Source organism: Triticum urartu, chromosome 4A (genome assembly GCF_056163025.1).
Source record: "Triticum urartu cultivar PI428250 chromosome 4A, HENAU_Tu73, whole genome shotgun sequence".
Taxonomy (NCBI): domain Eukaryota; kingdom Viridiplantae; phylum Streptophyta; class Magnoliopsida; order Poales; family Poaceae; genus Triticum; species Triticum urartu.
In genome coordinates this window covers 228,935,428-228,949,366 of record NC_141876.1, presented here as the reverse complement: position 1 = coordinate 228,949,366, position 13,939 = coordinate 228,935,428, and the positions used below count along the sequence as shown (strand labels likewise).

Below are 13,939 nucleotides of genomic sequence, written 5' to 3'. Positions count from 1 at the left end.
CCGGATCCCCTCGTCCTCAAACCCTAAAAATCCGTCTCCGTCGCCGCCGGACATGTCCGGGGGAGCCGGACAACGTCCGCCCGCCACTGCCACCAACCGCCGGCCGCCACCTGTCCGCGCCCCGCGCCCACATCCCTACCGGCCCGCCGGGCCCGCCTCCGGCCCCCGCGGCCCAAAGGCCTCCGCCGCCCGCGCCGATCTCCGCCGCCCGCGCCCGTCTCCGCCCCAGCGACCGGACCCCACCGGCCGCCGCGCGCCGCCGCCTCACCGGTCGTGCTCGCCGTGCCACCCCCACGCCGAGCTCGCCGCGGCGCCCGCCGCCCATGCCGCCGACTCCAACCGCCGTGGCCGCCGCCCCCGCCGCCTCTCCGGCTCCCCGCCGGCCGGATCCGGCGAGATCCGGCCCGGGAGCACCTCGCCGCCGTCATCCCGCTCCGGCGAGCTCCATTCCCGCCGTGAACAGTGCTCGCGCCGTGGCCTCGGTTTGTGGGCAGATCTGGAAACCCTAGGTCGTTTTTTTCTCTAACTCCCGAAATTGCAGATCCAAGTGCCTCTGTTCGTGGCCCCGTAACTTTGCATCCGTAGCTCCGATTCATGCATATAGCATATCAAAATGTTCATCTCAGAGATTACATAATTTAATTCCATTGCATCATTTTCATTTGAGTTCATCTTGATGCCCGAAATGCTGTTACAAAAGGGCTACTTGAGATATTTGTCAGATCTGCTGCTCCATTTAGGTTTTTGTCATTTTTGCCATGATTAATGTGTGCATGTTATGCCCTGATGCTCTACATATGTTTTGTTAAGGGTTTTGTCATCTTTCCAGAGGTGCAACCCATGTATTTTTGTGATGTGTGTGGATCACTTGCTAATTCTATTTTCAGGGACTTAGCAATTCCACAAAGTCCTTGAGCTGTTTATCTCATGATGCCATATGTTCATGTTGTTTCCTATAGATCCGTGCCTCTTTTGAGGATGATCAGTAAGGATGTTTTGTTAGTATTGTAGTGCTCTATCCATCCATGTATTTGTTTGAAATTATGGAGCACCCTAGCTTAAGTCAATCGAGCTCTACTTTTGCTACTTTGTGAATCTGGGCAGATTGTCAACTTGTTTGCAATTTTGCCAATGTTGTTGTAGTTGATCCGTGCATGCTATGCTATTGTTCTTGCCATGTCTAGATTGCATTTTTTTCCTTCTTGATGGATGTATGCTTGTCTTGCCATGACTTGCACCGTAGTGAGTGCATCGAGCTTGTAAACATGCCTACTTGAGTTATATTTCAGCATGTGTCAGTTTTCACTAAGTCTGAAAACTGATTATGTTTTTGCTATGTTCACATGCTTGCAATTGTATTTTCTGATCCCTTTTGGCTCAAGATCACTAAGGGACTTTTGTTAAGCTCTTTGAGTAGCTCCATACCATGCTTTAATTTGCCATGATCAGATCCTTTAGCATGGAGTTTTGTTGCTCCGAAGAGGGCTACCTGATCTGAAATTCCAGACAAGTGTTGATTTCACTAAGTCTGAGATCTGTTTGTCATATGCATTTTTGCCATGCTTGTTTGAACCTGTTAATGGATGAATTGCCCGTAGCTCAGAGCGAGACTTTTGTTAATCATCTTGTGTGCATCCCTGCCATGTATTTTTTTGTCATGTTTGGGTGCTGTAGCATGTTCATTTCGTTGCATTTAGATGCCTACTTGCTGTAAATCGCAGACCGGTGTCATATTTGAATCGCTTGCCATTTCCAAACCGTAACTCCGCTTCCGGCGTTCTTTATATCGTTTTCAAGTGATTTCGTCTCATCTTTCCAGTGGCACACTTGGAATTCCAAGTTGAGGCCAGGTTCATGCATTACTTGTCATATGTTGCATTTTGCATCCCGCATCGCATCCCGCATAGCATATCTTCTTTGCATTGTGTTGTTTGAGTTTGCACGTGGTTGATTGTATCCTTGTTGCTTGCTTGTCTTGTTTGGGTAGAGACGGGAGACGAGTTCGCTAATGAGGAGCCCGTTGAGTTTGCTTTCGAGGATCCAGTCAACTCTGACAACTGTGCAGGCAAGATGATCATACCCTCGAAATCACTACTATCTTTGCTATGCTAGTTTGCTCGCTCTTTTGCTATGCCAATGCTACGATGCCTACCACTTTCTTGCAAGCCTCCCAAATTGCCATGTCAAACCTCTAACCCACCATGTCCTAGCAAACCGTTGATTGGCTATGTTACCGCTTTTGCTCAGCCCCTCTTATAGCGTTGCTAGTTGCAGGTGAAGATTGCAGGCCGTTCCTTGTTGGGACATTTATTTACTTGTTGGGATATCATTATATTATCTTGTTTTCTTAATGCATCTATATACTTGGTAAAGGGTGGAAGGCTCGGCCTCTCGCCTAGTGTTTTGTTCCACTCTTGCCGCCCTAGTTTCCGTCATATCGGTGTTATGTTCCCGGATTTTTGCGTTCCTTACGCGGTTGGGTTATAATGGGAACCCCTTGATAGTTCGCCTTGATTAAAGCTTTTCCAGCAATGCCCAACCATGGTTTTACCATTTGCCACCTAGCCTTTTCTTTCCCTTGGGTTCTGCAGACTCAAGGGTCATCATTATTTTACACCCCCCCCCCCCCCGAGGCCAGTGCTCCTCTGAGTGTTGGTCCAAACTGTCAGCCACCGGTGGCACCAGGGGCAACTCTGGGCTGGCCTACCGGAAGTTTGGACAATCTGAGTGTGCCCTAAGAAAGAGATATGTGCAGCTCCTATCGGGATTTGTCGGCACATTCGGGCGGTGTTGCTGGTCTTGTTTTAACCTGTCGAAGTGTCTTGAATTACCGAGATACCGAGTCTGATCGGAATGTCTTGGGAGGAGGTCTATTCCTTCGTTGACCGTGAGAGCTTGTCATGGGCTAAGTTGGGACTCCCCTGCAGGGATTTGAACTTTCGAAAGCCGTGCCCGCGGTTATGGGCAGATGGGAATTTGTTAATGTCCGGTTGTAGATAACTTGAACCTTAACTTAATTAAAATGAATCAACTGAGTGTGTTACCGTGATGGCCTCTTCTTGGCGGAGTCCGGGAAGTGGACACGGTGTAGGAGTAATGTTTGCGCAGGTTGCTCTCTAGTTTCTCGCACGCGCTTTGACTCCTCTTCTCGCTCTCTTTTGCGAATAAGTTAGCCACCATATTTTGCTAGTCACTTGTTGCAGCTCCACTCATATATTTACCTTGTCATACCTATAAGCTTAAATAGTCTTGATCGCGAGGGTGCGAGATTGCTGAGTCCCTGTGGCTCACAGATTACTATTACACCAGATGCAGGGCCTGATGATTCCGCTCCAGCAGACGCGTATGAGGTCAAGTGGGAGTTCGACGAAGACTCTCAACGTTACTATGTTTCCTTTCCCGATGATCAGTAGTGGCGCCTAGTTGGGGGTGATTGGGACCGTGTCGCTTGTTGGGTTCTCTTTTATTTTGGCGCCGTAGTCCGGCCATGAGTGTTTGGATGATGTAATGTTATTTATGTACTTGATTGATGTGGCGAGTGTAAGCCAACTATGTTATCTCCCCTTTCATTATTATATTACTTGGGATGTTGTGAAGATTGCCTAACTTGCGACATATGCCTTCAATGCGATTATGTCTCTAAGTCGTGCCTCGACACGTGGGGGCTTTAGTCGCATCAAGGGTGTTACATCATGGAACACTTCAATGAAAGCACAGGTATGGCTATCTTGATTTTGTCATAAAATTGTCATGGATGTACATGCATGACAGAAAACATGACCTACTGTGGCAAACACGTATCATCACAGAAGTGTCTTTTTTGTAGTGAGGGCTTTGGCGAGGCATCTCTGTGGCTTAGGTTAGCCCAGCGCACGCACACACCTGCCCAGCCAACATGCGAGGCACGCGAGGGAGACCGTCGGGCAACTGCCGCCCTCCCTGGCATGAAACAAAGAACCAAGTGAAGAAGTAGAGAAAAAGGGTTCAACTGAGCAACATAGAAATGCCAGAACTTTAAATTTCATTTAAAAAAGTTGCAAACCAACTACAGAAAGCAAATGAACAACTGCGTCTGGCACCTAGTCTAGTCTTCTCACCAGTGCGGAGCTAAGTGCTGCCACTAGGAGGTGGGAGGGAGCCCCGAAGGCCCGAGGGCGGCATTCCGGAGACTCCGGGGCGTGTACAGCCTCACTCATTATTACGTGAGAGTGTCACGAGAGGAGACCTTCATAGGCACTAGGCCTTGCTTCATGTGTAGAACTTCCGGAGGTGTTGGATGTTCCAGGATTTCTGGATGGGGGTCCTGTCCTGCGTCTCCAGGCGCGTGACGCCAGGCCTGGAGATGCAGGCAATCCTAAACGGGCCCTCCCACATGGGTGAGAGCTTATGCAGCCCTTCCCTGGAGAGCACCCGCCTCAGGACAAGATCGCCCACCTTGAGCATCCTGACGTGCCTCGTGAAACGCGAGGACCCGCGAGGAGCAATGTTTGACCTCGTGAGGGAGAACTGCTTCGAATTCGTAGACAAGGAAGAATTGGGTCTTGCCTGTTGGCTTGGTAGCGGTGGTGCGGATAGACCACATCATGGACTAGAGCTCGTCGTCCCAGCCCCTACAGTAGGCCTTGAGCCTCTTCTTGAAAGTCCTTGTCTTGAGGCCTCTCAGGACCTCTGCGTTGGCACGCTCGGCTTAACCAATGCTCCCGGTGTATGCCACTGAGGCGTAGCATATCTGCGTTCCAAGGTTTGCACAATATGCCTTGAAGAGATTGCTAGTGAACTACGAGCCGTTGTCGGTGATGATGCGGTTAGGGACCCCAAACCGGCTCACGAGGCCCTTGATGAAATTAACTGCTGAACCAGCTGGGATGGTGCGGATGGCTTCCACCTCTGCCCACTTGGTGAACTTGTCGATGGCGACGTAGAGGTAGCGGTAGCCCCCGGTCGCTCAAGGTAACGAACCCAGGAAATCCAGCCCCCAGACCACGAGCGGCCACATGAGTGGGATAGTCTGGAGGCCCTAGGCCGGCTCGAGATTTGCTTGGCATGGAACTGGCAGGCTTCGCAGGACCTTAGCAGCTTGGTTGCACCGTTGAATGTCGTGGGCCAATAGAACCCGCTGCAGAACGCCTTGTTAACCAGGGTGCACGACGATGAGTGATGCCTGCAGTCCCCGCCGTATATGTCACCTAGCAGCTCGCTCCCCTACTTCCTAGATATGCATCGCAAAGAAACATCATTTGGTCATTTTCTGGACTGCTCACCGTCCTGGATGCAACATGTCGTAGCCTGCTGGGCCATGGGCTCCGCGTCCTCCTCTTTCTCTGGCAGCGTCCCCCGCAGCGGGTATGCCTTGAATTCTTCAGTCCAGCGCCCCTCCTGAGTCTCAAGCGCAAGGAGCAGGCGTGCTCCTGATGTCGGGCTGTAGGCGGGAGCTCTTGAGGTTCGTGGTGGGGGGAGCTCCCCTGAGGCGGCGTAGGCTCTGTAGCCGGAGGGGCCACTGAAGGCTTAAAGGCCCGCTCCTCGAAGACACTAGGCTCCTGGGGCTGTCGCCTTGACATATTCTTGGTGATATCATCAGCTTGTTTGTTTGTGCCGTGGGGCACATGCTGCAGTTCTAGGCCCAAGAATTGTTCTCCATTTTGCGTACCTCCGCGAGGTATGCCTCCATGCTCTCATCCTTTGGGTCGTACACCTTGTTGGAGAAGTTGACGAGGAGCTGAGAGTCACCCTTGATGGTGAGATGCTTCACTCCCAAGACCGCTGCAGCCTTGAGGCTGGCGATCAACCTTTCATACTCCGAGATATTGTTGGAGACCTTCATGCCTCGCTGGAAGAAGAGCTGCACAACATTGTAGAGCTTGTCCAGGGTGGGCAAGATGAGTACGGCTCTGGCCACTGTGCCCTGGCATGTGAAAGCGCTGTCGAAGTACATGACCCAGCCATCTAGCGCTTCACTTCCTAGAGAGAGGGGTCTGTTCTCGCCTTCTTCAGATTCCGAAGCGTCGATCTATTCTGCCACGAAGTCGGCGAGGGAAGCTGAGGGAGTCCTGGATTAATGAGTCCTCGAGCGTCCGGGTTATGTGATGTTGGCCGGACTGATGGGCCGTTAATATAAAAGACAGAAGACTTCCTCCCGTGTCCGGATGGGACTCTCCTTTGCGTGGAAGGCAAGCTTGGCGTTCGGATATGAAGATTCCTTCCTTTGTAAAACCGACTATGTACAACCCTAGGCCCCTCTGGTGTCTATATAAATCGGAGGGTTTAGTCCGTAGAGAAGAAGACAATCATACAAGCTAGACGTCTAGGGTTTATCCATTACGATCTTGTGGTAGATCAACTCTTGTAATCCTCATATTCATCAAGATCAATCAAGCAGGAAGTAGGGTATTCCCTCCATCAAGAGGGCCCGAACATAGGTAAACATCGTGTCCCCCGTCTCCTATTACCATCAACCTCAGACGCACAGTTCGGGACCCCCTACCCGAGATCCGCCGGTTTTGACACCGACATTGGTGCTTTCATCGAGAGTTTCTTTGTGTTGTCAGTAGAAGGTTCGATGGCTCCATTAGTCATGTACAACAGTGCTGCCCCGGGGGAGGTTTTTCTCCCCAGCCAGGCCTTCATATTCGGCGGCTTCGCACTGTGGTCCAACTCGCTTGGCCATCTAGAGCAGATCGACAGCTACGCCCCAGGTCACCAGATTAGTTTTGGAAATCTGGACTATGTCACTGATATCCGAGGAGACTTGATCTTCCAAGGGTTCACGACCCCAACATCCGCTCTGGCTTTAGATCCGAAGCACATCACCAGGTCCGAAAACGGGATTCTCCAGCCCGCCGGACTCTTTGTGGCCATTGAGCCTAGCATGGGAGAGCCAGAGGAAGTACTATCAATGGCAATCATCATGACGCCGGACACTTCTCTGAACACTGGCCCCGTACCCTCGGAGTCCGCATTATGCGAGGCCAGCCAAGGGATTCTCCTCCCGCCGTACTCCACGAACTTTCTTTCCCCTGGTTGAACCTCGCCTTTAAGAGAGACTCTGGACCTAATGCGATCACTCGTCATCACAAAGGAGCAACGTGCAAATTACGCCCAGCCCGGACTAGGGGCCGAGGGCGAGAAATTTTACGTCCCACCCACCACCTACTTCATAGCCACTATCGAGGACCTTACCGACAAGCTTGATCGTAACTCTGAAGACATCTACGTTATAGACATCGATGCCGGAGACGAACAAAGCCAAAACCCGCCGCATACCATACACTGGGCGGCCACCTCCACATTCGACGTATGCATGGTAGATACGCCAAGAGAGGATGGCAGTGAGGGCAGCAAGGATCTAATCAAGGAAAACAACACTGATAAACCACCAAGGAAGCGGCATCAGTGATGCCGCTCAAAATCACACCGTGGCAAGGAAAGCAATACCGGCAATGGAGATAATAACACTCCAGAGAACGCCGAAGACCCAGATGCCCCTATCGAACCAACACCCAAACATGATAATAGGGAGGAGGGGTAGGGTAACCCTAACGAGCCAGTCCGAGGCAAGGACTCGGAGGACAGCAATTACATGCCACCCTCCGAAGACGACATAAGCCCCGGTGACGAAGATTTCATCGTGCCAGAGGAGCCCCACGAGCAAGAGCGCTTTAGGCAACAGCTCATTGCAACCACGAGGAGCCTGAAAAGGAAGCGGCAATGGCTTCAAGCCGAACGGGATACGCTCAACGACAGATGGACTAATGTCCTGGTAGCCGAGGAATACGGCCTCACACGACCAAACAAAAGCTACCCGAAGCATAAGCTGCTACCTCAATTCGATGACAACGCACTAGAGCCCGTACCATCAGCGCGTAACGCGGCTGACCAACCACCACATGGCCGTGACAAAACGGAAACTCAAGCCGAACACCAGCCCATACCACCTCGCCGTAAAGGTAGAGACACAACAGCTCGGGGATATACATATGACCCGCGACAGGACCTAGAACATAGAGCTGGTCAGACCAGATCGACCTACAGATCACTGGGACGTGCCCCGGCGCGCGATGGCATCTATCTAGCCGAACGTGACAAGCATAACCACATCCGGGCCGAAAACCGCAGATGGACTCCATCCGAGCTACGTCGTGACTTGGCCCGATATAGTGGCGCCGCACACCCCCTCTGCTTCAATGATCAAGTAATGGAGCATGAATTCCTAGAGGGGTTAAAACCCATGAATATTGAAGCATATGATGGAACAACTGACCCCGCGGTATGGATTGAGGATTTTCTTCTCAATATCGACATGGACTGCGGTGATGATCTCCACGCCATTAAATACCTCCCACTAAAATTAAAGGGACGAGCCCGGCACTGGCTAAACAGCCTCCTAGAGAACTCAATTAGTAGCTGGGAAGACCTGGAAGACGCTTTTCATGATAATTTCCGAGGTACATATGTCCAGCCTCCGGACGCAGATGACCTCAGTCACATCATCCAGCAGCCCAGAGAATCAGCCAGGAAACTCTGGACCAGGTTCTTAATCAAAAAGAACCAAATTATCGACTGTCCGGATGCCGAAGCACTCGCAACCTTTAAACATAGCGTCTGTGACGAGTGGCTCGCCCGCCACCTCGGCCAAGAAAAGCCAAAGTCCATGGCAGCTCTTACCGCACTAATGACCCGCTTTTGCGCGGGAGAAGATAGCTGGCTCGCTCGTAGAAGCAATAGGGCGAGCGATTCTGGCACCTCCGAAGTCAAGGACGGCAATGGAAAGCCACGACGCAATAAAGACAAGTGTTGCAAAAATAATTGAGAAACCCAAGACATAACGGTCAACGCCGGATTTAGTGGCTCCAAAACCGGTCAACGGAAGAATCCATTTAAGGTAAATAGAGATGACCCATCCGGTCTAGACAAGATACTAGATCGGCCCTGTCAGATCCATGGCAGCCCCGAAAACCCGCCAACCATACCAACATAAATTGTTGGGTCTTCAAACAAGCCGGCAAGCTCAATGCCGAAAACAAAGGAATGGGCCGCCAAGTAATAGTGAAGAAGATGAGGCTCGCCTACCGAGCACCAGGGGACAGAAGCAATTTCCCCCGAAGTAAAAAAGAGTAAACGCGATATACGTGACGCATACCTCTAAAAGGGAGTGAGGGAGTCCTGGATTAGGGGGTGTCCGGATGGCCGGACTATACCTTCAGGCGGACTCCTGGACTATGAAGATACAAGATTGAAGACTTCGTCCCGTGTCCGGAAGGGACTTTCCTTGGCGTGGAAGGCAAGCTTGGCGATACGTATATGTAGATCTCCTACCATTGTAGCCGACTTTGTGTAAACCTAGCCCTCTCCGGTGTCTATATAAACCGGAGGGTTTTAATCTGTAGGACAACATACAGAACAACAATCATACCATAGGCTAGCTTTTAGGGTTTAGCCTCTCCGATCTCGTGGTAGATCTACTCTTGTACTACCCATATCATCAATATTAATCAAGCAGGACGTAGGGTTTTACCTCCGTCAAGAGGGCCCGAACCTGGGTAAAACTTCGTGTCCCTTGCCTCCTGTTACCATCCGGCCTAGACGCACAGTTCGGGAACCCCTACCCGAGATCTGTCGGTTTTGACACCGACATTGGTGCTTTCATTGAGAGTTCCTCTGTGTCGTCGCCGTGAGGCTTGATGGCTCCTATGATCATCAATAGCGATGCAGTCCAGGGTGAGACCTTCCTCCCCGGATAGATCTTCGTCTTCGGCGGCTTCGCACTGCGGGCCAATTCACTTGGCCATCTGGAGCAGATCGAAAGCTATGCCCTTGGCCGTCGGGTTAGATTTGGAAGTTTAAACTACACGACTGACATCCGCGGGGACTTGATCCTCGACGGATTCGAGCCACTGGAGGCCGCACCCGCATCGGCTTCGACCCTTAATTCAGAGCCAACTGCGCCGATCGAGGATGGGTGGTTGGACGCCGCCTTGGGGGCTGTGATCCCAACGGCGCTCGAGCCGAACACCAGCCCCGCACTTCGCGATACTCATGACTCCAAGGAGCCGGACTCCTCTCCGGACTCCGAACCCTCCGCGTCCCTGCCAATCAAATCCGATTGGGCGCCGATCATGGAGTTTACTGCCGCGGACATCTTTCAGCAGTCGCCTTTCGGCGATATTCTGAAGACACTAAAGTCTCTCTCTTTATCAGGAGAGCCCTGGCCGGAGTACGGCCAGCAAGGTTGGGATGCGGACGATGAAGAAATTCAAAGCCCACCCACCACCCACTTTGTAGCCACTGTCGACGATTTAACGGACATGCTTGACTTCGACTCCAAAGACATCGATGGTATGGACACCGATGCAGGAGACGATGAAGAACCAGCGCCTATTAGGCCCTGGAAAGCCACCTCGCCGTATGACATATACATGGTGGACACCCCAAAAGAAGGAGATGGCGATGGAACAGCGAAGGATGACGCCTCCAAGAAACAGCCTAAGCGCCGGCGTCAGCGGCGCCGCTCAAAATCCCGCCAAAGCAAATACGGTGACTCCAGAACGGGAGATAATAATACTCTGGAGAGTGCCGAAGAAAACCCCCTCCAGCAAGATTCAGCACAAGAGGATGGAGAAGCCAGCCCTCATGAGAGAGCGGCAGACGGAGAGGTCAAGGACGATAATTATACGCCTCCCTCCGAAGACGAGGCAAGCCTCGACGACGACGAATTCGTCGTGCCAGAGGATCCCGCCGAGCAAGAGCGTTTTCAACGCAGGCTTATGGCCACGACAAGAAGCCTCAAGAAAAAACAGCAACAACTTAGAGCTGATCAAGATTTGCTAGTCGACAGATGGACTGAAGTCCTTGCGGCCGAAGAGCATAAACTCGAACGCCCTTCCAAGAGCTACCCAAAGCGCAGGTTGCTACCCCGATTAGAGGAGGAAGCACTTAAACCTACATCACCAGCACTTGATACGGCCGACCGGCCACCTCATGGCCGCGACAGAGAGGCCTCTCAGCCCTCCACTCAAGCCGCACCCCGTACTAAGGCACGGGAAAGTGCGCCAGACCTGCGAGATATGTTGGAGGACAAGGCAAGGCAAACAAGATCAATCTACGGATCGCGTGGGCGCCCCATGACTCGAGATGGTAACCGTCACGCCGGCCACAAATCTGGTAGGGCCAAACACAGTAGACAAAGCTCATTGGAGCTACGTCGTGATATAGCCCAGTACAGAGGCGCCGCACACCAACTATGCTTCACAGACGAAGTAATGGATCATCAAATCCCCGAGGGTTTCAAACCCGTAAACATCAAATCATATGATGGCACAACAGATCCTGCGGTATGGATCAAGGATTATCTCCTTCATATCCATATGGCCCGCGGCGATGATCTCCACGCCATCAAATACCTCCCACTCAAGCTTAAAGGACCAGCTCGGCATTGGCTTAACAGCTTGCCAGCAGGATCAATCGGTTGCTGGGAGGACCTGGAAGCCGCATTCCTCGACAATTTCCAGGGCACTTATGTGCGACCACCAGAAGCCGCTGACCTAAGCCGCGTAATTCAGCGGCCAGAGAAATCGGCCAGGCAGTTCTGGACACGGTTCCTAACAAAGAAAAATCAAATAGTTGACTGTCCGGACACTGAGTCCCTAGCAGCCTTCAAGCACAATATCCGTGACGAGTGGCACCTTGGACAGGAAAAGCCAAAATCTATGGCAGCACTCACGACACTCATGACCCGGTTTTGCGCGGGAGAAGACAACTGGCTTGCTCGTAGCAACAATATGACCAAGAACCATGGTAATTCGGATACCAGGGACAGTAGTGGCAGGTCGCGTCGCAACAAGCAGAAGCGCCGCACTAACGGCGACAATGCTGAGGATACGGCAGTTAATGTCGGATTTAGAGTCTATAAATCCGGTCAGCGGAAAAAGACATTCAAAAGAAATCCTAGGGGCCCATCCAGTTTGGACCGAATACTCGACCGCTTGTGCCAGATACATGGCACCCCCGAAAAGCCGGCCAATCACACCAACAGGGATTGTTGGGTGTCCAAGTAGGCAGGCAAGTTAAATGCCAAAAATACAGACAAGGCATTGCATAGCGATGACGACGAAGAGCCCCGACCGCCGAACAACAGTGGACAGAAGGGTTTTCCCCCACAAGTGCGGACGGTGAACATGATATACACAACCCACATCCCCAAGAGGGAGCGGAAGCGCGCGTTAAGGGACATATACGCGGTAGAGCCAGTCGCCCCAAAGTTCAACCCATGGTCCTCCTGCCCGATCACCTTTAATCGAAGGGACCATACCACTAGCACCCGTCATGGCGGATTCGCCGCATTGGTTCTAGACCCAATCATTGACGGTTTTCATCTCACTAGAGTCCTTTTGGACGGCGGTAGCAGCCTGAACCTGCTTTACCAGGATACAGTGCGGAAAATGGGCATAGATCCCTCAAGGATTAAGCCCACCAAAATGACCTTTAAAGGTGTAATACCAGGTGTAGAGGCCAACTGTACAGGCTCAGTCACACTTGAAGTGGTCTTCGGATCTCCGGATAATTTCTGAAGCGAGGAGTTAATCTTTGACATAGTCCCATTCCGCAGTGGCTATCACGCACTGCTCGGGCGAACCACATTCGCCAAGTTCAATGCGGTACCGCACTACGCATACCTTAAGCTCAAGATGCCAGGCCCTCGAGGAGTAATTACGGTCAATGGAAACACCAAACGCTCTCTCCGAATGGAGGAGCACACGGCGGCCCTTGCTGCGGAGGTACAAAGCAGCCTCCCCAGGCAGTTCTCCAGCCCGGCCATTAAACGTCCGGACACCGTCAAGCGCGCCCGAAGTAACCTACAACAAGACTGCCTGGCATGTTCCGAGCAGGCATAGCAATGCGGCCCCAACCCCAGCCCTCGCAAAATTGCGACACCAGTACTTCGCGTACATAACTACGCTATAGAAATACCATGGGTACTGGGGGAGGGGCACCATCATGGCATGCCCGAAACACGGCTTAAACCGCACCAGGGGCTGCCGATTTTTTAATTTTCTCTTACTTTCAGGACTCCACTCTTTGGAAGGCCTGTTCGGCAGTTCAATTGCCACACAAACGATGCAAGAACCAGGGAAGCAGACAAGCCATGCCGCATTACGGAACTCCCAGGTGGTCTCTATCACGAGCAGTATACCTGTTTTGCTTACCATTCCGCAGCCTGCCCCTGAAATGGACATGTTAAATAGTCCAACCTTTTGCTTATCGCATTATTTGTATCGTTCTGCTTCGATCGCAGCCCTTTTTAATAAACAATGCATAGCTTCTGTCTATTTTTGCATTACTCTTTTTTTTACCAATATATGTTCCTTAACGACATGTTGCACCCGTACACTTTGGTACGGCCAAAATACGCCAGGGGCTTTAGTACCCCTCAATATGGTGTGAGAAGTCCGAACACTTTAACAAGTGCGGCACCCCGAACTTATAGCATTATATGCATCAGCTCAGAATCATGTCTTGGGTCAATAGTTGGGTTTGCATGGCTCCTATGCTTTGGTGCCTTACGTTCTGCTATATCGGCTAAGGTAGCACTAGGAGAACTAATGCGATTGTGCCCCAGTTGAGCTGGGTCGAGCACCTCAGTAGAGAAAGCTAAAACTGACTGACAAGATGAAGCGAGAGCTAGTCGCTGTTCAAGAGGTTTTTCGAGTCCCTAAAGACTTATACCGCTTAGAGCGAGGAGTCGGCTCTGTCCGGCCAAGGCGTGGATAGCGCCCCGAACTCGGTCTTCCGAATACCAGGGGCTTCGTTGAAATTTAAAATTATAGAATTCTATGGCAAAGTGAGAGTGTTCAAGCATTATAGTCCGATTGCCTTGTTCGTTGTGCTGAGCGCCTCCCTCGAAGGACCCAAACATGGGAAAAAGAGCGCTCAGGTTTATCACCGA

The 13,939-nt window shown here is 51.7% G+C and overlaps 1 pseudogene; it reads right to left on the bottom strand.

Annotated features, from left to right (window-relative positions):
* The window catches only part of LOC147975448 (uncharacterized), a 64,192-nt pseudogene extending 58,260 nt beyond the window's left edge, over positions 1-5,932 (bottom strand).
* Between the last annotated feature and the right edge of the window lie 8,007 nt (positions 5,933-13,939).